The sequence below is a fragment of the Ovis aries genome, chromosome 3 (assembly GCF_016772045.2).
Source record: "Ovis aries strain OAR_USU_Benz2616 breed Rambouillet chromosome 3, ARS-UI_Ramb_v3.0, whole genome shotgun sequence".
Classification (NCBI taxonomy): Eukaryota; Metazoa; Chordata; class Mammalia; order Artiodactyla; family Bovidae; genus Ovis; species Ovis aries.
The window spans coordinates 81,938,242-81,963,945 of record NC_056056.1 but is presented as its reverse complement, the minus strand read 5'-3'; the positions used below and the strand labels follow the sequence as shown (position 1 = coordinate 81,963,945).

General features: G+C 42.4%; 1 long non-coding RNA gene across 7 annotated transcripts in view; it reads left to right on the top strand.

The window, feature by feature from the left end:
• The window catches only part of LOC105606919 (uncharacterized), a 64,897-nt gene that overhangs the window by 9,348 nt on the left and 29,845 nt on the right, over positions 1-25,704 (top strand). For 4 of the 7 annotated variants that reach the window (XR_009599853.1, XR_009599848.1, XR_009599849.1 and 1 more), the window contains 3 exons: positions 16,098-22,156; positions 22,593-22,812; positions 25,398-25,577. This is a non-coding gene — a long non-coding RNA (uncharacterized LOC105606919). Of the gene's footprint in view, positions 1-1,257; positions 22,157-22,592; positions 22,813-25,397; positions 25,578-25,704 lie in introns of all 7 variants that reach the window. The other 3 variants (XR_009599850.1, XR_009599852.1, XR_006059220.2) reach the window with 2 other exon arrangements.

Sequence of the window (25,704 nt, the reverse complement as noted above, 5' to 3'; positions counted from 1 at the left end):
GAGGTCAAAGGCTTAAAGTATATTCTCAACGCTCAGTCTAACATCTCTTTCCTCCACTCACCATTGCCCTATTTTGGTCCTCTTCACTCTCCCCAAAGTCAGTTAACAATCCTCCCCCACCCTCTGTACCTCCGCCACACACACACACACACACACACACACACACACACACACACACACACACACACACACACACACACACACACAGGTTCTTGATGCCCTTCCTCCTAGCTTCTGTCTCCTTGGACCTTTTCTTTTCTCCATTTCCAGTGTAACAATTCCTGGCCTCTCAGGCCCCTTTCAAGTCTTAGTTCTTCCCAGATCTTACATCAGATCAGCACAGTAGCAGACTAGCTGAGCTGGAATCTTTCTTAGGCAGTAATTGGGTAAAGTTGTACGTATTCATGGGGAGATACTGTATAATCCTATGCCTTTCCTCTGTATCTCTTTTAAGGATGTGGTTTTAATATCCACATCCATCAGCATTTCCTTCTAGGAGAAAAGAGAGTGAGGGAAGGAAAAGAGAGTGAAGGGAGTCAGAGTGTGTCTAGGGAAGGAACAAGGCAGAGGTTCTTTTGATCTACTCCTTACATTCAGCTCAGATGCCTACACTGGACAGTGCCCAGGTTATTGGTAGATTCTGGGACATTCCTACGTTAGCATAATCAAAAAGAAAACTGAACAAAACCAATAAGAGGTTAAGGCACCAAGTCAAAGTAGAGAGGCATCTCTGGGCCTCTGAACTTGACTTGAAACATTCCGTATGAAGGCAGGAGCTGGGAGGAGGAAAAAAAAATGAAAATTGTGTTTTGATTATTTTTTTTTCTGATTACAAAAATATGTTCAATGTAGAAAACCAGAAAAATACAGAAAAGTACAAAAAGTGATTGGAAAAACAAAAGAAGCAACACTTGTGTTCCCGCCACCCAGATATAATCAATATGAACATATTTGTTTACATTTACAATGCATGCATATTCTTTTTTAATCAAATTATAAACATAGTATATACGTTCTTTTAGAAATTTTTTCTCATTTAACAGTGTATCATAATTTCCCCAAGTCATTAAATATTCTTACATACAATATGATTTGTTAAAGCTGTTCATGATTTTATGCTGTGGATTTAGTGCCATGGAATTGCCTGGTTTTATGTGAGAGAGTATTTAGGTTGTTTCCAAGCATAGAATTTTAATTGTGGCAAGGTTGTCTGCACCACCTGTGTTTTTGGACAATCTAACCTTCTTCCCTTACCAGCAAGTAAGGATCCCTTCGAAGTTCTAGACCAAGAGAACCCTGCATTGGCAGAAGTAACTCCTCACAAGCATTCAGCTATCCTTGTGTCCTTCAGAGAAAGCCTGGCATTAGACTTACTCTGAGCATCAGAGTCGGAGAAGGCAATGGCACCCCACGCCAGTACTCCTGCCTGGAAAATCCCACGGACGGAGGAGTCTAGTAGCCTGCAGTCCATGGGGTTGCGAAGAGTCGGACATGACTGAGCGACTTCATTTTCACTTTTCACTTTCATGCACTGGGAAAGGAAATGGCAACCCACTCCAGTGTTCTTGCCTGGAGAATCCCAGGGATGGGGGAGCCTGGTGAGCTGCCATCTATGGGGTCACACAGAGTCGGACACTACTGAAGTGACTCAGCAGCAGCAGCAGCAGAGCAGCAGAGTAAGGATACTTACTCTTATGGCCAGGCCATTCTTGAGCAGATGGAGGGAAAATATTTGTCATTCTAAATCAGGGAGTCCACCCAATTCATTCAATGCAATCATCCTCAAAAATATATTTTTGTGCTAGTCCTGAGCTAGATATTATAGAAGAAAAGATATGGTTTCCATGTTACATAAACCTGCACTCTTTGTGTGTCGACAAACATAGAAGTGTGAAAGAGTTAAATAGATTATGTGTGAATGACTACGTGCTAACTCTGTGGTTCGAATCACAAGTGCTTTAGGAGGTGAGAAAACTGCAAGCACAAGGTAGACTTGAGTGGTCTGGGAAGACTCCGTGGAGAAGGTGGAGCTTGGAGGCAGGGTGGACAAGGAGCATTCCATATGGAGGGACACAGAGGCCAGAAAGCACAGGAGCAAGAAGGAGGTGCATGTGGCTGCAGTCTGCGATTGAGGGGGAAGTGGTCCGTCTGATTGGATAAGTCATATATAGGGCACATGCAGAGAGGGTCAAAAAGATGTTTGGCTCTAATTCTGTAGCTGTTTCCCCTTGTACCAGAGGTGTCACATCAAGAGAGGAAATGTCTAGTCAAATTCAAGCTGAGTTGTTTTTGTTTTTTGGTGTGTGTGGGGTAGCAGGGTGGGGCCAGGGGGATGGTTTATACATAGAACTTCTCGAAGCCTTTAATATTGTTTATGTATGTGGCAAGGTCAAGAGAGGAGGGAATCTGACTTCCCAAGAGTCTTTGACCACAGAATCTTGTTACCATGGACCATCTCCTTGGGTGTTCCAGGAGACGCAATTAGGGGCTAGTGAGGACTTCCCTCGTGATGCAATGGATAAGAATTTGCCTGCCAATGCAGGGGACACCAGTTTGATTCCTGGGCCGGGAAGATCCCACATACCACAGGGCAGCTAAGCCCATGCACCACAACTACTGAGCCTGCACTCCGCAAGAGAGGACACCACAACAAGAAGCCTCTGCTGCACAACCAGAGAGTAGCCGTCACTCGCCACAACTGGAGAAAGCCAGTGCACAGTGACAAATTTTCAAACTGGAGAGTAACACGTGAGGGAAAACAAAGTTTTGGAAGGTTAATCTCATAGTAGAATGTAAGGTGAACATGAGAGAAAACAGCCTGTATTCAGGCAATACAATTAGATGATTGAATGAAGACTCCAGATAAGTGGGCAGGGTTGGAGCATACTGGAGCCGAGAATGAAGAACAAAGCATTGATTGAATGCAGAGTCTGCTATTGGGCTCTGGGGAGATTCAAAAGTGTCAGAGTTCCTAGGTCTTTTAGGAGTTTGAATCCATTCATTAGGATTTTCTTTGCAATGCACAGAAATCAACTTGAAGCAGCTTAATCAAAGAAGAGTGTTTTTAAGGAAACAGGGATACTTCTTGAGGAGCTGCAGCCATGTACTGGAAAGTTGGCAAAAAGTCCCCTGTCCATCTGGTCTCAGCTACCCTGTATCTGCTTCATCGTCCTCATATTATTTCTCTCTCCTCTTCTGTCCTCTAATAACCCCTCCCCTCTCCCCTTTTCCCTTCTCCGCCCCTCACCCTTCTCCCCTTCCCCGCTCTCATTTGTGGAAGAAAGTGGCTTCTCTACAGCTCCTGAGTTTGCATGTTACACTGTTTGCATGACAGAGGTCCAGCTGTATCAGAGGCTAAATCTCCATCTCTTCTTCCCAGTTTCGGATTTCCAATGGGAAGAATCTCGTCGACCAGCTTGGAACACATCCTACTCTAACTAGGGGGACAAGTTTTAAAATCGAAACATGGCTTCAGGAGACTTACCCTGTGAGTAGTGTGGGGGACCACTGCCAGGAACAGGTGTCTGCTGTTGAGTGATGCTGGGCTTTCCTGGTGGCACAGTGGTAGAGAACCCACCTGCCAATGCAGGAGACTTGAGCTCAGTCCCTGGGTGGGGAAGATCCCCTGGAGAAGGAAATGGCACTCCACTGCAGTGTTCTTGCCTGGGAAATCCCATGGGCAGAGGAGCCTGATGGGCTACAGTCCAAGGGTTGGCAAAGAGTCGGACACGACTTAGTGACTAAATAACAACAACATAGAGTGATGCTATGACCTTTCATTGAAAGCATGCTTTTGTAAGAGTTGAGCATGAGCACACTATTGTTGAATGAATGGATAACTAGGAAGCTTTAAGGCAACTTCATTAGAGTCCGTATTCTTGTCCCTTTCCCAAACTCCTTCAGTCTCCCAGTTCTATAAAAACCTGCAGATGAAGGAAGCAGGATACACAATGGTTATTAGCACACGTCTGGGTTAAATTGTCTTATTTTGGATCCTGTCCTTGAAGACTTGAGCAAGTGATGGAACCTACCTGAGCTTCAGGTTTCTCACCTCTAGAATGGGGATCATGAGGATTAACTAAGATAATATGAGTAAAGTGCTCAGCACAATGCACCTAATTATGTTGAAAAAGTGAAAGTGCAGTCGTTCATTTGTGTCCAACTCTTTTCCAACTCATGGACTGTAGCCATGTGTCTCCTGCATTGTAGGCGGTTTCTTTACTGCTAAACCATTGGGGAAGCCCTGCAGATTGGGTCAAAGGAAAAAGCAGCAGAAAGTGGAGTGGGTTCAGATAACAAACTCAAATACCAGGCTTCTCTGTCTATGGGATTCTGCAAGCAAGAATATTGGAATGGGTTGCCATTCCCTTCTCTAGGAGATCTTCCCAACCCAGGGATTGAACCCAGGTCTCCCACATTACAGGCAGATTCTTTACCATCTGAACCACCAGGGAAGTCCAGTTATGTTAAGAACGTAAATTTTAAATGAAAATTAACTGATGGAGGGGGCTTCCTGGTGGTCCAGTGGCTAAGACTCTGTGTTCCTAATGCAGGGGGCTTGGGGTCAATGCCTGGTCTGGGAACTAGATCCCACATGCCACAACAAAGACCCGTTGCAGCCAAATAAATAAATAAAATAATTTTTAAAAAGAATTAGAAAAAGAAAGAAAATTAACTGATGGAGCTGAAGTTGACAGGAGCGGATCCAAATGTCTTTGATAAACGGGGCAAAAGAAAGATGAATTGTCAGATGGGCAAGTGGTCAGCTTGGTTCTCCAGACATCCCCATGAACGTGGCCTTTGGAATAAGAGGTTTGGGGAGAAAAACAAGCCACGAAGATCTTGTGGCGCCAACAGGGACTTTAGAGATCACAGGTCGTGTGTGCCAGTCGCACTCCCTTTTGTTCCTAGAGATTTAATATCTACCAGCCTATTAAATGGTCATGATTTGGAGGAGAGAAGACAAGAAGAGGAATTACTTTCAGCTGGCCCCGGTCTTTAAATAACCCGGGGTACAGCATCTTTCAAACACAAAGGAGACCATGTGTAAAACATTAGTTAAATTCAGATATAAATCTAGTCTTTGACCAGTCCAAAGCTAATCAATATGCTTTTCTACTCTCTTTGAACTTTGAGTTTTCTGGCAACAACGAAAACCCCAAACCCCATCCAAAACCATCGTCCAGACAGCCCAACTCCTATGCTCCCCTCTCTCATGTCACATATTGTTGACAGAACTCCTCTCATTACCACATGCATTCCAGTGGTGATTCAAATTCTTCTGCAGAAATGGACTTGAAAGACAGAAAATTGCTGTTGTAATCACTTAATAAGGAACCCTGGACAAGGAATACAGGGCTATGAATATAGATTTACTCTTAGCTTTTATGGATGCATTTCCTTCAATTATTTTCATTGAAAATCACGATGAACTAATTTAAATAGCAAGGTAAACTGAGATGGAAAATGACCCTTAATAAGAAGTTCGATGGAAAATATAGATTGGCCTGGTCTTCAGCACATCAAGGATTCTCTTGGTTTCAATTGCAAATTCGGGGAGATTTGAAATGTGTTTGAATGTGTCAGTCTTAGGCAGAACTAAACTACGCTGTCCCTTTCCAAAAATCAAGAATCTGCCCTGGAAAAAAATCATGCAGTATGATGTACAAAGCAGAGGGGGAGGAAAGAAAGTAGTGGGTGAAAAAGACCCACCCAAGGACTGCAGCCAGCTTCCCCAGGAAGATTCATGACCACGCTTCAATCCTGTCCTGTGATTCTTTCCAAGGGATTTTACTATAAATCACTAAAAGCAACCGCTGCTGTTACCAGAGCTATCTTTGCCTCAGAAAGAAGAAAATTCAGGACATGCAATATAATCCTCTCACTATCTAAGGGAGAAAGCAGCCCATTTGTCATAAGATCTGAAAACACCAGCTATGTAGTATATTAAACATTAGCGTTTCATCTTTCATAAAAGGGGGGGCACATAGGATGTGATTGGATGCAACCATGATAAAGTGACTTAAATTGGATTGACTAACTATAACCTACAAAAACCATTCTATTACAAATCCTGTTCAGTAAAAGGTAAGAAAATTCTATCAACATTTTTTTAAACCACTCTGAGCTATTCACAACAAATAGATCCTTACTCTTAGCAGATGTATAAGCATTTATGTAATGCAGGAGTTTCATAACTTGGAGAGTGTCATCAAAGTCAGAGCTGATACAGTGTTCCTGCCTTTGACTTGAATGCCTTCTTCTTCCCTATATAGGGTGATTATTGCTTCACAGTGTCCCCGGTATGAAAGGACTTTGAAAGGTCATTTGCCTTGCAACCCAACTAGCAGCATTAGCATTACCAAGGAGAGGCTGGTTAGAAAGGCAGTCTTGGGGTCCACCCCAGTCTTACTGGCTCAGCTTCTGCACTTTGACAGGATCCCCAGGTGATTCATAGGCACACTGAAGGTGAAACTCTGCCACCCTAAGTCATCCTACTGCCTCTGAGCAAAACGTGTACAATGGAATGGGTAGACTGGTCTCCTTCAGCCAATTTCAGGTCCTTTATAGTTTATCCTGTGTGAGTCATTGAGAGGAAACAGGAAATACACTCATTTAAGGAGGTCTTGCTTAGCCTAACAAAGCTAGCAACTTCTTCAATACATTCAAGTTCCTGTTCTTGGAAGAACTGCTGCTCTGGGTCCTGTTGCTCGGTCATGTTGACTCTTTGCGACCCTTTGGACTGTAGCCCACCAGGCTCCTCTGTCCATGGGATTTTTCAGGCAAGAATACTGGAGCGGGTTGCCATATCATTTTCCAAGGATCTTCCTGACTCAGAGATCGAACCTGAGTCTCCTGTGTCTCTTGCATTGCAGGCGATTTCTTTACTGCTGAACCATTTGGGAAGCCCTGCAGGTTGGGTCAAAGGAAAGAGAAGCAGAGAGTGGAGTAGGTTCAAATAGCAAACTCTAATAAAGTAAGGGTAGCACAGAAGCTGAGACTGTGAGGGATGGGGAAAACAGTTTCACCAGATTACCAGTTCCAAAATTGTCTCTGCACTGTGGGTGATTTATAGCCCTGGAAGCTTAAAGGCTTGAGTCTCTTGCTGTATTTTATTTCAGATTAGGAATTTTTATCTAATACTTCCCTGCAGTTTAAAATGAAGGCCCTGTAACTACAAAAATGAATTTATCTGGTGGGCTGTGTTCATTTTGTAGTTATCCTGTAGGTTTCAGATTTGTTACAGGACTGGAATCTGGACCATAGAAAAACTCTCTGTGGGTTAATGGCAGCCAACTTCCAAGCCAAAACTGAAGGACATAGGATAATTATGTATATGTTTCAGTGTCCTCAAATTTAGCTGCACATTAGAGTTCCCTAGATAAAAGGTTTTTATACAGCTTTCTTGAGATATAACTGACATATAATAAGCTGCATATATTTTAGGTGTACAGTAGGAAGAATTTTGTAATATGTTATACATCTGTGAAACTATCACCATGATCAAGCTAATCACCCCTAAAGTTTTCTTATGCCCCTTGGCAACCCCTCCACCCATTCTGCAACAACTAATTTGCTTTCTGCCACCATAGGTTAGTTTTCATTTTCTAGAATTTTAATTTAATGGACCCATACTCTTTTTTTTTTTTTTGAGGGGGGAGACCTGATTTCTCTTACTCAACATAATTATTCTGAGATTCATCTACATTGTTGCCTATATTACTAGTTTGTCCTTTTTACTGCTGAGTAATATTCCATTGTATGAATATACCACAATTTATCTTAACCATTTACCAGCAAAGGACATTTGGGTTGTTTCCAGTTTTAAACAACTATGACTAGCATTGCTATAAACCTTCATGAACAAGTATGAGCATATGAGTTTTCATTTCTCTAGGTAAATACCTAAAAGTGGGTATGGTAAGTATACGTTTAACTTTAAAAGAAACTGCCACATTGTTACCCAAAGTGACTGTACAGTACCATTTTGCTTGCTTACCAGAAATGTATGAGTTCCAGTTGCTCCACATCCGCTCTAGGAATTGGATTGGTATTGTCAATATTTCTAATTTTAGCTGTTTTATTAGATGTGTAATAATATCTCCATTGTGGTATTAGTTTACATGTGCCTAGTGACTGCTGATGCTGAGGATCTTCTCATGTGTATATTTGCCATCCTTATATCTTTTTTGGTGAGAATCTTTGAAGTCTTTTGCTTATTTTTTAATTGGGTTTTGTTTTCTTAATTGTTGAGTTTTAAGAGTTCTTTATGTATTCTGAATATAAGTCCTTTGTCAGATATATGATTGACAAATACTGTCTCTCAATCTTTTTATTCCCTAACAATGTCTTTCAAAGGGCAGAAGTTCTTAATTTTGATAAGGTTTAATTTATAATTTTTTAATGGGTTGTGCTTTTGGTGGTATAACTGACCAAAGATCACAAAGATTTTCTTCTATGTTATTTTTCTAGACGTTTTATAATTTTAGGTTTTATATTTAGGTCTATAATCCATTTTGAGTTAGTTTTTATGTATGATGCAAGATATGGAATGATGTTTACTTTTTGCATAGGGATATTCACTGTTTTCGGAGAAGGCAATGGCACCCCACTCCAGTACTCTTGCCTGGAAAATCCCATGGACAGAGGAGCCTGGTAGGCTGCAGTCCGTGGGGTTGCGAAGAGTCGGACACAATTGAGCGACTTCACTTTCACTTTTCACTTTCATGTATTGGAGAAGGAAATGGCAACCCACTCCAGTGTTCTTGCCTGGTGAATCCCAGGGATGGGGAGCCTGGTGGGCTGCTGTCTATGGGGTCGCACAGAGTCCGACACGACTGAAGTGACCTAGCAGCAGCATTCACTATTTATTGAAATGACTGACCTTTCTCTATTGAATTGCCTTTGTACCTTTGTGCAAAAGCCAATTGACCTTATATTTGTGGGTCTTTTCTAAAGTCTCCATTCTGTTCCCTTGATCTATCTTTATACTAATATCACGTTGCCTTGATTACTATAGCTTTATTATTAGTCTTGAAATCCAACTTTATTCTTTCTCTAAATAATTTTAGAATTAACTTAAATTTTACAATATTTGTCAACTTCTGGGTTTAAAAAGTCTAATGGGATTTCGATTGGGATTTGATTTTATAGATTTGGGGAGAACTGACAGCTTAACAATTTTAAATATCCCAATCCAAGAACACAGAATATCTCTCATATATGTGGTCATTTTTTTAATCTCTTTTTAGCAATATTTTTTCAGTGTACAGGTCTTATACTGCATTTTTGAGATTTGATTTTAAGTAGTTGATACTGTTGTGCCCTTGTAAATGTTTATATAAGTTCAGTTTCCAACTTTTTGTTGTAACTATTTAGAAATACAGTTGGTTTTTTAAAATATTGATCTTATGTCCTGCAGCCTCACTAGACTCATTTATTAGTTTTGTAGCTTTCTTAGGTTCCATAGAATTTTCCACATAGATATTTATGTTTTCAAAAGTAAAGACAGCTTTACTTCTTGTCCAGAGTGGCTTCCTTTTATATATTTTTTCTTGCCTTATTGTACTTGCTAGAAGCACTAAATTGCTAAATAGAATTAGTGATAGTGGACAACCTTGCTTTGTACTTGGTCTTAGAGGAAAGAGAGCCAGTCTTTTCCATTAAGTATGATGTTATCATTAGGTTTTTCATAGATGCCCTTTCTGAGACGCTCCCTACTTTGCTGAGAGTTGCTTTTTTAAAAGATCAGAAATGGATCTTGAATTTTGTCAAATCTGCATCTATTGAGCTATTCTTCTGGTTTTTCTTTTAAGTCTGTTAATATGGTGAATTACATTGATTTTCAAATATCAAACTAACCTTGAAATCTTGAGGTAAATCCATTTGTTTACTATTTATTATCATATATATAGTTAGATTCCATTTGCCAAAACTTACTTAAGAGTTTTTACATCTATATTCATAACAGATATCAGTCTCTGCTTTTCTTTTATTGTAATCTTTTTGTCTAGTTTTGGTATCAGAGTAATCCTGGTCTTATAGAATGAGTTGGGATATGTTCCATCCCCATCCCCTTCAAGTTACTTGAAGCGTTTGTATATAGAATGAATATTATTTCTTCCTTAAATATTGGATAGAATTCATCTTGGACTGAAATTGTCTTTGTGGGAAGATTTTTAACCACTAATTCAATTTATTTAACAGATGTAGAGCTATACTGGTTATCTGTTTTTTTGTTTGAATAATAAATTCTATCAAAAAATTTTTATATTTCCTCTAAGTTGGTCATATTTATTGACACAAAGCTATTCTTGATATTATCTTATAGTAATTTTAAAATCTGTAGAATCCATAGTGATATCACCTCTCTCAATCCTGATATCAGTAATTTGTGTCTTCTTTCTCTTTTTTCCTGATCAGTCTGGCTAGAGGTCTATCAATTTTACTAATCTTCTCAAAGAACCAGCTTTTAATTTCATGTATATTTTCTCCGTTGCTTTTGTTTTCCGTTTCACTAATACCTTCTCTAATCTTGATAATTTACATCTTTCTGCTTAGTTGAGGTTTAATTTGCTCTTTTTCTAGTTGCTTATGGTGGTATCTAAAGTCATTGGTTTAAGGCCTTTCTTCTTCTGTACTATGTTTAGTGGTATAACTTGCCTATAAATATGTTTTGGCTAAACTTCAGAAATTTTGATATACTGTGTTTTCATTTAGTTTCAGATTACTTCTTAATTGCCCTTTTGATTTCTTCTTTGACCTGTAGGTTATTTAGAAGTGTGCAAATTTTGTAATCAAAAAACATATTCTTCTGATTTGGATATTTTAAAATTTCTTAAGACTGATTTTGTAGCTAAACTATGGTCTATCTTGGAAATTTTTCTGTGTGCTCTTGAAAAGAATAAGTACACTGTTAAGTGGAATGTTCTTAAAAATATTAAGTTAAATTAGTCCTCTCTAGTCATTGCTCAAGTCCTCTATATCCTTACAGATTTTCTATCCTACATGTTCCATCAATTAGTAAGAGAAAGGTTTTGAAATCTTCAACTATAATTATAGATTTGTTTTTTTTCCTCTTCTGCCATTCTAAATATCCCACTACCAAAGCCACACATGATAAAAATCAATTCAGAATCTCTGGGGGCATGACCCAGGCATCAGTATGTTTTTAACTCCCTGGAGTGATTTGGGCTTCCCTGGTGGCTCAAATGGTAAAGCGTCTGCCTGTAATGCAGGAGACCTGGGTTTGATCCCTGGGTTAGGAAGATGCCCTCGAGAAGGAAATGACAAACCACTCCAGTACTCTTGCCTGGAAAATTCCATGGATGGAGGAGGCTGGTAGGGTACAGTCCACAGGGTCGTAAAGAGTCGGACACAACTGAGCGACTTCAGTGGTAGAGTGATTCTAGCGTGCAGCCAGGTTTGAGAAATGTAGCCTCATGCAGTCCACAATGTGGATTCAACAGAGTCTCAAATGCATTATCTTATTTACTCCTCATACCCGCCTTTGAGTTAGGCATTATTCATTCCTATTTTACCTAAAATGAAATTGAGTCCTAGACATTTGTCCAAGATCACACAGTTGACCAGAAAGCCTAGCTGGGATTTGAACCCAAGTAACCTAACTCATAGTTTATTCCTTTGAGGTACTTACATTTTGTCCTGTAAGTTATGTTTATTGACTAGAATTCTATCTGTATTTCTATTCTGTCCCCCTAACACACTCTTTTGGGTTGTGGGCAGAAGCTCTGTCTAACCCGAAACTTATAATTTTCACTGGACCTACCACAGTGTCTGTCCCCTGGAGACGATTCTAAGGTTTTTCTTTTTCCTCTTGAGAGATCTAAGTATCTGGGTTCATCTCACCACATAGTCATCCATCTGCTGTTTTCATAGTCCATCCACAATCTAAGGTTTAAGTCAAGCTGTAATTAACACTGGTGCACAAACTCTTCTCCAGAAGCCTGCTTCACTCCACTAATGCACAACATTGGCAGCCTGGGCCTAGAATTTGCCCCGAGCTACGCATACAAGTTTGGGGCAAGATTATGAGAGAAGAGCAGCCGGGGATGGATGCATTTCCTGTTTTGTTTGAGTGCTTCCAACAGGAGAAGTAATGATGAAAGAAGTCCTGCCCATGCCAACCCCTCATTTGTGCTTGGCCGTCAGGGGTTTCTGGCTGGTCTTTTTCGATTTGTCGTTATTTTTCTCCAGAGGTTCTGGGTTTGCCTGCATGTGCCTGCTGCTATGTGGATGCTATGATTAATTAAGTTGGTCAAGGATTAATATTTAAAGATCAGGAATGATTTGAATCATTCCTCCAGAGGAGTTGCTCAACTGCCTCCAGGGAAAGGGATCAGCCCCCCAAAATGGACCATTAATGTTTTTGAGATAGTGTGCCTTTCAAAGAGACAGATACATCATAATTTGTTTCACCATTCCTCTGCTACTGTCCAGTGTTCATTGTTTCCAGTTTTCACAGTTATCAGTGATTCTCCCACAAATATCTATATTCATATAAAGATTTCCTCCCTCCTTCTTTTGAATTATTTTCTTTGTAGAAATTTCCAGGAGTGCTGTTACTATACAGAAGGATTTGAATGATTTTAAGGGATTATGAGCTCTTAAAAAGGCAATACCACAGAGTTCATAGCCCGTGTCACATCTTGATTAGTTGAATTAATTATGACATGGAAGAGCCAAGTTATTTCCTAAAGCATCATTCACTGCCCAGTCTTATCCCACAGAGTGGTGTGAGCAATACTAGATAAAGGCATCTCCATCACCTCATTCTTTATTCCACCAAAACTCACTTAAAAAAAAATCCTATGTAAGACCAGAAACTATAAAACTCCTAGAGGAGAATATAGGCAAAACACTCTCCGACATAAATCACAACAGGATCCTCTATGATCCACCTCCCAGAATACTGGAAATAAAAGCAAAAATAAACAAATGGGATCTAATTAAAATTAAAAGCTTCTGCACAACAAAGGAAAATATAAGCAAAGTGAAAAGACAGCCTTCTGAATGGGAGAAAATAATAGCAAATGAAGCAACTGACAAACAACTAATCTCAAAAATATACAAGCAACTTATGCAGCTCAATTCCAGAAAAATAAATGACCCAATCAAAAAATGGGCCAAAGAACTAAATAGACATTTCTCCAAAGAAGACATACGGATGGCTAACAAACACATGAAAAGATGCTCAACATCACTCATTATTAGAGAAATGCAAATCAAAACCACAATGAGGTACCACTTCACACCAGTCAGAATGGCTGCGATCCAAAAATCTGCAAGCAATAAATGCTGGAGAGGGTGTGGAGAAAAGGGAACCCTCCTACACTGTTGGTGGGAATGCAAACTAGTACAGCCACTATGGAGAACAGTGTGGAGAATCCTTAAAAAATTGCACATAGAACTACCTTATGACCCAGCAATCCCACTGCTGGGCATACACACCGAGGAAACCAGAATTGAAAGAGACACATGTACCCCAATGTTCATCACAGCACTGTTTATAATAGCCAGGACATGGAAACAACCTAGATGTCCATCAGCAGATGAATGGATAAGAAAGCAGTGGTACATATATACAATGGAGTATTACTCAGCCGTTAAAAAGAATACATTTGAATCAGTTCTGATGAGATGGATGAAACTGGAGCCGATTATACAGAGTGAAGTAAGCCAGAAAGAAAAACACCAATACAGTATACTAACACATATATATGGAATTTAGAAAGATGGCAATGACGACCCTATATGCAAGACAGCAAAAAAGACACAGATGTGTATAACGGACTTTTGTACTCTGTGGGAGAGAGAGAGGGTGGGATGATTTGGGAGAATGGCATTGTAACATGTATACTATCATGTAAGAATCGAATTGCCAGTCTATGTCCGACGCAGGATACAGCATGCTTGGGGCTGGTGCATGGGGATGACCCAGAGAGATGTTATGGGGAGGGAGGTGGGAGGGGGGTTCATGTTTGAGAATGCATGTACACCCGTGGTAGATTCATGTCAATGTATGGCAAAAGCAATACAGTATTGTAAAGGAAAATAAAGTAAAAATTAAAAAAAAAAAAAAACAGCAAAAAAAAAATGCTTACACATTTTAAACAACGAGCTTTTGGAATAAATTTAAGAAACTCCAGAACAAAACCATGGGACAAATCAGTGATGCACCTCCTGAGATAAATCCTGTCTTAGAAATGAAATGAGAGCATGCAGTGTGCGTGCAGGGGGGACAGGAGGGCAAGGGTACAGGTCAGTTATGATTGGAACGTTGGTGTCACACTTGTCCTCTGCAAACTGGTTTCTGGGAGCTGGGTGCAGACAGCCTGAGTTGAAAGCCAAACACAGACAGCAGCTGTTGAGGATGTAAAGTCTCTGGCCAGAGTGGATAGGGAGATGGGTGTGGTCACCCATAGACCAATTTCCACCCCACCCTATGAGCCCAGTCACAGAGGCTGAGAAGAAAGAACTTCCCGTGTTGCATTCCAGTGCTCCTTTCTGGGCTTGGTGGGAATCAATGCAAGAGACTGGTTGCCAGGCCTGATTGCCCTGCACACACTCCCTCAACTGGGTTCCCCTGACAGTCACCGAGACTCCGGAGAACACCACGACCAGCCACGCCGGCCCTGGACGGCTGCACTGCTCTGGCCATAGCCCCAGGTATAAAGTACGAGGAAATCCTACAACCATCCTCGAGGGACTTCGGGGAAAGTGCAGGGAGCGTGCGGATCTTTCCTGCATTGCACAAGAAAGCGCTGATCCACCGGATCGCCACCAGCCCCTCTGCAATTTCTCAGAACCTCTGACAAGAGCCCTCAGGCTGCATCACTGAGCAAGGAATCTTCATTATTCATTTCAACATCACTCTTCTTGGAAACCCTGACTGCTCCACTCTCCAGAAATAATCCATCAAACTTTTCCTTTTGTTGAAGTCACACTGTGAAAACTCCCATAATCAAATTCCCCATGTTCGGATCTCTGCTGATGTTATTACGTAACAGTGGAGTCCAGAGCAAAAAGAGTGGGGCAGACTGACATCTCTCTTTTTTTTTTTTTCTTTTAACTTTTTGTCATGAAATGTTTTAAACATACACAAAGGGACAGAATGGCATAGTGAACCCCATGTCCCTACCACCCAGTTGGAACAATCTCTACAGGCGCTGATCTTGTTTCAAGGAGCTTTTCTGAATTAGTTACAATATAGCTTGTTTTGGTTTTTTGGCCTCCAGGCATGTTGTATCTTAGCTCCCTGAGCAGGGATTAAACCTGCACTTCCTTGCATTGGAGGGCAAAGTCTTAACCGTTGGACCTCCAGGGAAGTCCCTAACTGGAATTTTTAAAAGCAAGTCCAAGACACAATGTCATTTCACTTGTAAATACTCCAGTGTGCCTCTGTAGCTAAAAAGAACTTTCTTTTTTGATGTAACTCTATAGACACTGGTATTTATTTAGCAACTATTGGTATTTGTTTGGGATTGATATTTAGGTTAAGCATAGCATCACTGACTCAATGGACGTGAATTTGATCAAACTCCAGGAGATAGTGAAGGACAGGGAAGCCTGGCATACCGCAGTCCATGGGGTCGCAAACAGTTGAACACGACTTGTCGACTGACCAACACATGATAATAAGACCCTTTACACAATTTAGTTAATGAAATCTCAGCCCAGCAGAGAAACACCTTAGAAATCCGCAGTGGAAAGAAATGCTCTGGCCTTGAGAACTTTGCTGTTTGCATTTTACTTATGAAGAAAAACTGCTCAGCCAACTCAGGGTAAGCTGTGGAGAGGCTGCAATCCAAGAGACGGCAGAGCTTGGAACAAGAGGCGACGAGTCAGAGCCTGACTTGCTCCATCCCCCCTGGATATTCAGGTTATTAAAGGGACAAAGCTTCCTCGTATGAAAAATTCCTTTTAAAAAAAAAACCAAAAAAACTTACTTATACCTTTAAATTACATTATCAAGATAGAAACACCCAGACTTCTTAAAAAGGTAGTGCCTTAAAAAAAAAAAAAAACTATGCATAAAAAGTTTTGAAAAATCCGATTCCTATTTCTACTCTCCTCAGGTGTGTGTGCAGAGAGAGCACTGGAGGAATGTTGCTTCAAGCCTAAGCAATCTCAGTGTAAGTATTTCTGTTTGCTCTGTGTCCTTCCTTGCAATCTCTGCACCTCATCTATGAACCCACACTCAGGAGATGGAAGCAGAGGAGCAGTACTGCATTGACTTGCCTGAAGAAATGTTCGACTGCACAAGCATAGCCTTGGGGTGAGTCTCTGCCTCAAGGACAGGCTGATAAACCCACTCTCAGTCACACAGGCTTTGGGCCTTCTAACTCCAGCCTCCTAGACTCAAAACCCCAGGTCAGCCCTGGAGACAGTCACAGCATACTGCTGATTCCCCCTTATGCTTGCCATTACTTCCTGCAAGAGTGCCCAGTGTGAATGGATGCCCTCCTCAGGCCCAGTCCACCAGGGCTGGAGATTGGGATGTGTTACACAAAGGAGCTGCCACCCACTGTTGTGGGTGAGGACTCTGTATGAGGAAGGAGATATTGTCACCCTGGATGGCAGTGTGCATACGCTCACTGAAAACTGGACTACTTTATTTATTTAATTTTTGTCTGCACTGGGCTTCACTGCTGCGTGCTGGCTTTCTGTAGCTGCAGTGATGCAGGGCTCCTCTTTGTTGTCGTGCATGGGTTTCTCATTGCGATGGCTTCTTTTGTTGTGGAACACAGGCTCCAGGGGCTTCCCTGGCTCACTGGTAAAAAATCTGCCTGCAATGAAGGAGATGTGGGTTTGATCCCTGGGTCAGGAAGATCCCCTGGATGAGGAAATGGTAACGCACTCCAGCATTCTTGCCTGGAGAATCCCATGGACTGAAGAGCCTGGTGGGCTCCAATCCATGGGGTCACAAAAGAGTCAGACGCGACTTAGCCACTAACCGACCACGGGCTCTAGAGCACGGGCTTTAGTAGCTGTGGTGCACAGGCAGCCTGTGGAATCTTCCTGGGCCAGGGAGGGCAAACTCTTAACCACTGGACCTCCCGGGAAGTGCCCGAGCTACGTCCACAGGCTTCGACAGGTGTCCCTCCCTCTGGGCCCACCCGTCTGATGTCTGTGTGACTTGCTCTCTTGCCGCTTTCACTTGTTTTGCATCTCTGCACAAGTACCCCATTATCAGGGAGGCTTTCTCCCCCGACCCCAGCACACACCCAGCCCTTTCTTCTCCTTGCTTTGTCTCTACCACTATCACAACCTGATACATAGTTATAATTTGTTGTGTGTTTTGGTTGCTACCCTATGCCTTGAACCTAGATCAGTGCCTAGAACATCCAGCAAGGGTCCATCACATTTGTCCAGGGTGAATGACCTCCTTAAGAACAAGGCCAGGCCCCCTTTTCCAGCCATACCTGACTGATCAGAGCAGGCAGTGAAAACAGATGCCCTTTGCCGAGCAGGGGCTCTGTAGGAAATCCATGGGGAAATACAAAGGAGCTTTCCAGATCCAACACTCACCCTGAAAACCTAGCTGTTTTAGTAGGAATGCCAATTTCTTAAATCTGTATCTTCCGTGACCACGTTTTGAGCGTGGGACCACCAGCTTGCCCTGTGTTCTTACCCTTCAGGGTGTACGTGAAGTTTCCCAGTGCCCCGACTAACAAACTTTCAGGCACTTACACTTTCATAATATATCCCTCTCAGAGCTATACCACTGAAAGGTGTTCCTTCAACAACAGAAAGATTTATTACTTTCTTCCCCCACAGAAAAACCACAAAAATATTTTCTTCTTGACTACAGCAGTGAGTTCCAAGTTTCATTAAAGAACTGGCCAGATGCTTCCTCCTAGCTTGTGTGGGAAGAAGTTAAGATAAAGGGCACTTGGAACTCTACCTCTGAACACCTGCCTCATACCTTATTCCCTCATGACAGGTATTCTTCCTGTTTTCCTGGAGTCGGAGATATAGAGCTGTATATGATCTGCTTCTCCCAGCAGCTGGGGCTCTGGAACCCCCCCTCCCCCACATCCAGGCCCTCTCCTTCTGGGTATTAATAATAGATGGCTTTTATTGAGCTGTGCACCTGCCATAAACCAGACATGGCACTTCACAAATTGTTTCAAATTCTTAATCTCCAAACTGGAAAAGAGCTGTAACCTGAGTGTCTGCTGCTTGGACAGCCCCTCTCTCTGTAACAGCAGAGCCTGTCTTTCTGTCTCTGTCTCTGAGAACCACTCTCCCCCAGTAGATTTGTAGAGAAGAATGGGAATCATCTCCAAAGCCAGCCCAGGCTGTGGCCAGCTCCACCGCTTTCTCCTGTCCCCAGCTCCACCCTCAGCCAGGTCTCTGCTCACCAGAGTGTGGGGCCTGGCCTGTGTCCTGGGGCTGCCATCTTCCCCAGGCATGACACTCATGGTGGCCTCAGGGGTGACATTGACAGAATAACGGCCCCCAGAATGTCCACATTCTGGAACCTGTGAATATGTTACCTTACATGGTAATAGGACTTTGCAGATGCAATTAAGTTAAGGACCTTGAGTTGGGGAGATTGTCCTGAAATATCCGGGTGAACACGATGTAATCACAAGGGTCCTTATAAGGGAAAGAGAGTAAAAGTCAGAGAGGGAGATATGACGATGGGAGCAGAGGTCAGAGGGATATGAGGAAGAGGCCAAGGAATGCAGGCTGTCTTTAGAAGCTGAAAAGGGCAAAAAAACAGATTCTCGCTTGGTGGATTCAGAAGGAATGCAGCCCAGTAGACATCTTGATTTTAGGTCTTCTAACATGCAGACAGTAAGACAGTACATTTGTGGTGTTGGTGACAGTTCGTTGTACCAGCCACAGAAAACTAATACAAGGGACCGTGCAGGGAAGTCACATTCACTGTTGTTGTCTTCTCTCTTAATTCTGCACATCTAACATGAATGTGTAAGCCGCTTCATTAGAAATTTGGGGATATGTATGGGGAAAAATGAAAATTAAATATAATTGTTCCCAGAGCCCCAAGTGAAGAAGGAAAAGCCCTTAGCAGTGTGTCTTCATAGGCCTGGCCCATTTCCTCACCTGGCTAACCAGTCCCAAGGCCAAACCTATTTCTTCTTTTCCTCTGTGAGCCCACTGCTCTCCATGGTGCCATTCATTCATTCAACAAGTGTTTACTAGTTGCCTGTGGTGTCCATTCTAGGTGCTGGGAGTAGAGCACACAAAAGACAAAGGATACAAGCTATCACTATATTTACCATTTACTACAACACCCCCCAAGCCCCATGATATCCCCACTCAACAAAATCCTTCCAACCCTTGCCCTCTACTGCAAATAGGATCATCTACAGGTAAGGATAATCCATAGCCAAACATTTTTCAAAGTCTAAGTTACTCAGAAATCATACCATGTTGTTAGATGACTCCCAGGATAATCTGAGAAGTTTCGTTTCTCCAGTTCTTGTTCTCTTTAGGGTCCCTCTGCCAGAGTGTAATCAAGATAGCCCTCCTCCTTCTTCCTGTGGTCTTCTGATCACCAGTGATTAATTCTTAGATATCACACACACACACACACACACACACACACACATACACCAAAGAAAAACCATCCGTGTTAGTCCAAATCCATACTAAGGAAGTGAGGGGAGAATCATCCTACATGAATTTCGTTCTTCCAACATATTCTGCCCAACTGAATGGGGACGTGCCTCACTTTTGTTATGCAAAGCAGCTCCAATTGCTCCTTTCTCGGTTCCTACCTGGAGACGATGCCCAGGACTTGCCCTAGCAATGCTGCCTATTATGGTGCCCTTCCAAACAGAAAGACCTCTAGTCATTACATCACCCCTTTCTACCCAGAAGCTTGGTAGATGTGCTTTTTAGATTCATTGAGCCGCATCACATTCCTCTCCAGGGCTGCTTCGACTAATAGACTCCACGGGGACATGAATCTGCACCCTCTTTCCCCAATCCCTACCAAGTGCTCCAGAGTTATGGGACTTTTCTAGCTATAGGAAGGAACTCCCAAGGGAAAATACCTCCTTTTCATCACTTGTAAATTATTCTTTCCTCCTTCTTCTCCTCCTCTCCTATGGTCTTTTCCTAACAAAGGATGAACGGGCACCATCCAGCAGATACTTAAAAAAAAAAAAAATTGTATTGGAGTGTAGTTGATTTACAATGTTGCCAGGTGTACATCAAAGTAATGCAGTTATACATATACATACATCTACTCTTTCTCAGATTCTTTTTCCAGATTCTTATCCTAATTACAGAATATTGAGTAGAGTTCCCATCCTATATCATAGGTCCTTGTTGATTATTTTATATAGAGTAGTGTGTATATCCTCAGAGAAGGCAATGGCACCCCACTCCAGCACTCTTGCCTGGAAAATCCCATGGACGGAGGAGCCTGGTGGACCGTAGTCCATGGGGTCGCTAAGAGTCGGACACGACTGAGCGACTTCACTTTCACTTTTCACTTTCATGCACTGGAGAGGGAAATGGCAACCCACTCCAGTGTTCTTGCCTGGAGAATCCCAGAGACGGGGGAACCTCATGGGCTGCCGTCTATGGGGTCGCACAGAGTCGACATGACTGAAGTGACTTAGCAGCAGCAGCAGTAGCAGTGTGTATATGCTAATCCCAAACTCTTACCCTCCCGCCCCACATCCTGGCCTTTCCCCTTTGATAACCATAAGTTTGTTTTCAAAGTCTAAGCCTGTTTCTGTTTTATACATAAGTTCATTTGTATCCTTTTTTTTCCTTAAAGATCTCACAGATAAGTGATATCACATGATATTTGTCTTTCTCAAGCAAATACTTCTGATTAAAGCAAATATTAGCTCTCTGGGCACTGAGAAATTTCAGAAGGAAAAAATGTGAGCAATAGAATCTGATGAAGCTTACTACCATTAGCTACACAGTGCTGGTTGAAGCGTGATTACTGTAATAGAAATAAAAATGCATTGATTATGCGTTTACTGGTTGCCAGGGCTTTACTAAATGTTTTTCTTGCCTTTAGCTCATTTAGTCCTCCTCAATGAAGTTAGGATGATTTTAATCCACATTTCACAGATGAGGAATTTGAGGCTGTGAGGGGTTAAGAAAATTGCTCCAAGATTACATTGGGAGTTGGTGGCAGAGTGGGGGTTCAACCAGGTTCAGCTAATGGTCAGACCTTAACCTCTGCTATATGGCGCTTTAGTGACTGGAATCCTCTCCAGGCTGGTACCTCCTATTTCCAGTTCCATTCTTAACTGAAAATGATAAAGGCAGCAAAGAAGGAAAAGACAGGTTTCCTGAGCAAATTTGAGGACCCCTGAGAATTATAGATAGGTGGAAGAAACCTGAAGCCAGGAATGCAAAATTTTAAATTACAACTATTTGAGCAATAATAAGTTTGGAAATTTGTGGTTTAGAGTCAAGCATGGTGTAGGGACCGGTGGCAACATTTATTTTGAGAAGTGTCAAGGACTGCCACCTCCATTTAGATGCTTTTAATAAATGACAGTCTAAAATACTCTAAAGAGAATCCCAGCAGAGACTACAAGCCAAGAGTCTTTGGCTTACAAAATCATGGGGGCTGCTACTTCCTAAGTTACCATGCACAGAAGCAAAACTTGGCAGAATCAGAGACAAAGGATTTTGATCTTGTTCCCACCATTGCAAAACAAACCGCTGGATTACCTCTGTTGCTGCTCCTGAGTACCAAATCCTGCTAGGCACTGTTTGGAAGAGAATCCCATTTAGGTCTTTGCCCAGGGAAGTCAGCCCCTCTAGAGGTAGTCCCCCAAAGACCTAAGTTCAGGGTCTTTTCTACTCCTTTTTGTTTTCTGCAGAGTTCTATTTCTTAAGGAAATTTTCTGCATGTAATCAAGCTGCTACTCTGACACCATTTTCATTGAGTAACTCATGGTGATGTCACACCAGCCAGGCACTAGGGGAAGCCCTGCTTTTATGGGTTGGCTCTTAATTTAGGAATTTTTATTTTCTGACTTCCCCCCAACCTTTTTTTTTTTTTTTTTTTTTTTGCTGGACTCCACTGCATTTGAGCAAGATGCCTGAGTGGTGAAGTGTTGCCTGCTTTTGAGAAAAGGAATTCCTGCTTGTTGAGAGGCAAATGGTCGAGTGAAAGCAAGATGTGAGTCCTATAATAGTACATCTTAATTGGAGAGTTGGCAAGAGAGGAAGGATATGTAGGCTTGGTGTGGGCTCCATTGCTCCTAATGGGGTTTGTGGAAATGAGCTGAAGAGATAGGCCACGGACAATAAGACTCACAATCCCCCCCTACTGCCACTGTCCTATGTACCTAGGGAGCCAACTGCCTCTTCCCTGGCACCTGGGCAACCACATCTAACCCACATCCCAGCTTCCTCCCTCGCCTCTCGGCTGCTCTGTGCAAGCTTGGCAAACCTCGCCTGTAAAAGCCTAATCCAAACAGCATGTCCGCTGAGCTCAGGGGGGTGACTCATGTGCAGTGATGCGTGAGGCCAGCAAGTGGAGATTAGGATCTGGCCCGCCCGCCAGCCTACCCTGCACTTCCTTTGATCAGCTCTGATGGTTTTTAATTCTGCAGAAGCAGCTTCCTGCCAGGGACAAGTACCTCTTGGTGGAGGCTGGAGCTGTGTCGATGCTGACCTACTTGTCAGAGTCAAGGCCTGCATGTGCTGATGGCACGTGGACCGACACTCTGGGCTCACAGCCCACGCAGAGCCAAGAGGGGAGCCTCTTTCGCTGCGGTGCCCGTGGTAACATCAGAAGCTTGCTTCGAAGCCAACACCAGCAAGGCCATGCGTGTGAGCAGCCCGGTTTCTGAACCTGATCCTGGCATTGGTTAGACTCACTGGGTAATAGAGAAAAATGGGACTCTCTCTAGGGGACTTTTTTTTTGGTAAGCTGGAGCATCTCTAAGGACAGTGTTTGGCACAAAATGAAACACTCTCTGGGCTCTTCAGAAGTGCTTTTTCACATCTGTTTTGCTCAAAATGGAACACATTCGAAGTATATTACTTTCTTGAACTTTTCTCCCCCTGCTTGAGTAGAATGTGTTTGCCTCTTGCTTCCTCCAAATCCCCGCAATGACCAACACTAAACAGAGCCCCTGAGACCAGGTCTTATTCTCTCTGTTTCTCTCTCATCCTTTATCATGCTCTCTCCTTTCTCTCACTTTTCTCAGGAAGTGAAGGAGTGATTCTCAACCTCAGTTGCAAGTCAGGGAGACCCTGGGGTCAGGCTCGGGCTTTAAAAAATCCCCAGTCCCAGGCTCCACCCTAGCATAATTCACTCAGAGTCTCTGAGGGTAGGTCTAGACTTCAATAGTGCGTGCCTGTGTGTGTGCTCATCACTCAGTGGTGTCTGACTCTTTACGACACTATGGACTGTAGCCTGCCAGGCTCCTTTGTCCATGAGATTCTCCAGACCAAAATACTGAAGTGGGTTGCCATGTCCTCCTCCCAGGGGTCTTCCAGACCCAGGGATCAAACCCAAATCTCATATCTCCTGCACTGGCAGGTGGGTTCTTTACCATTAGCACCACCTGGGAAGTCCTCAACAGTGTATGAAGCTCCCCACTGTGCAGGCAAAATTGAGACTCATTGAAATTTAGGATCACGTGGCATAAGCTGTCAGCCCTAGAAATGCTTCCTGTTTCCTTGTCTGTCCTTCCCACCACCATTCAATCTGAGAGCCTTCTAGAGACTGGTGTACATTGATACTTTAACCAGGTTAAGGTCAGATGTTACCCAGATAGGGTAACTAGACTACCTATAAAAAGAATTTGTTCCTCTGATTTAAAGTATTTACCCTCCCCTTGTGACTTAGCAGAGGCTAAACATGAGGAACTGAAATACAGAATAGATGGATCTCGCAGGGAAGAAGTAGAGGATAGCTCCGTACACAGCACAGGGACCAACCCAAAGGGAATTTCTGGGAGACAGGTTTGTATATGGTGGTAATGGGCTGTGGGTAGGGCTTTCAGATCAAATAAGGACCCTAGCTAAATTTGAATTTTCCAATAAACAACCAGTAGTACAATATTTGGAACATACTTATACTAAAAAAACTATTCATTATTTATTTGAAATTCAAATTTAATTGGGTGTTCTATAGTTTGTTTGCTAAATCTGGAAATCCTAGTTGTAGATGGCAGAACTGCAAGAATTTGGGGTATTTGAGGTAGTGGTAGGTCTCACCTGTGTGCATCACTGTCCTCCAGGGTGTGTTGAGGAGAACGGGTAGAATTTGGGGCTGTCCCAATGACTAGGGATTGTTATGAGCATCTAGTGGGTGTGAACCAGGATGTCAAGTATACTGCGGTATGTAGAATAGTTCCAATGAAGAATTATCGCATCTAAAATGCCAATATAATGCCCTGACCTGTCCCACCCACTTCACCATTTTACTGAGGACTCCCACCTGATTGCCTTCACATAATTGCTCCCTAGAAAGTAATGCACTGGCCTCTCAGAGTAAGTTCAGAAACTATCCCCAGAAAAGAGCCAGTTGGATAAATTCCAAGGTACATGCTTCATGTAGTCCAGCCGAACTATATAAATGATCCAATGAAATGAACCCTTGAATTTAACCCAAGCCTTCAAAGTTTACAATAAGTACTGCCGCCTTTGGGAAGCCTTCCTTGACTGCTCCAGTCTTCACTGATAAGTTTCCTCAATCCCTAGAATCTTTGTTCTTCTCATTTAATGCTTGAACATAGTCTAATAGTGGCATGTGTCTAGCCTGTGAGTCTCCCTAACCACCCGGGTGATATTGAGGAAGTGAGACCAAGTTCTAGGTGACCTTGGTCATGTTACTAATTTGATGGTTAGTTTTGTTGTTTGTGGCACTTTTCAGGTTTTTTAAAAACTCTGGTGTAGCTGCAATTAAATGTACAGCTAGGTGAAGCAATTAAAGTAAAGATGAAAGGGGGTTGAGAAACCACATAGAGGAAGGGGAAGATCAGGAGCCTGAGATAAGATAATTTTGTAAATGGGTATTAAACTTAAGTTCAGGCTCCCTGATAGTCAAAGGAAAAAGGGAAACACAACTGGTTACTGTCTGGAAAAAAAGGAAGCAATATTAGCTCATGAGGAAGCATAATCTTTTTCTTGTGAATTCTAAGTGAAATTTATCATATAGATCCTAAAAGACAAGACACTGAGAAACAAAATGGAAAATGTCTTCCCCTGTGTTTTTGGAAGATATAAAAAAAAAATGTGGGTGGGCTTTTTTGTTTCTTTTGTTTTTTGTTTTTCTATTTCTTCTGTTTACTTTCTAAGAAATTTGGGACTGTAGTATTGAACTTTGACTCAGTGAAGGCACTCTTGTAAGGTGTTAAAAATATTATTTTCTTTTTTTGGTTTGTTTTGTTTTGTTTCATTTCTAGTGATCTGATTAATCGGGGAACTCAGTTTTCACCACCTGGAGCTTTCCCACGGACAGAAGAGCCTAGCGAGCTACAGCCCTTGAGGTTGAAGAGTCAGACATGACGGAGTGACTAAGCAACAGCTTTCATGAAGCCTTCATGTGTGGCTCTCCCAGGAGCTCTGACAGCCTTCAGGAACAGGTAGGGATGCTGTAAGCATCTAGGGTTGCGGTGAGAGGTAATAGAAGGATAGCTGGAAACAGCCACATTCTGCCTCGCACCCCGCCTCCCCGCCATCCTCTCCGCACCCCACCTCCCTGCCAAGTTA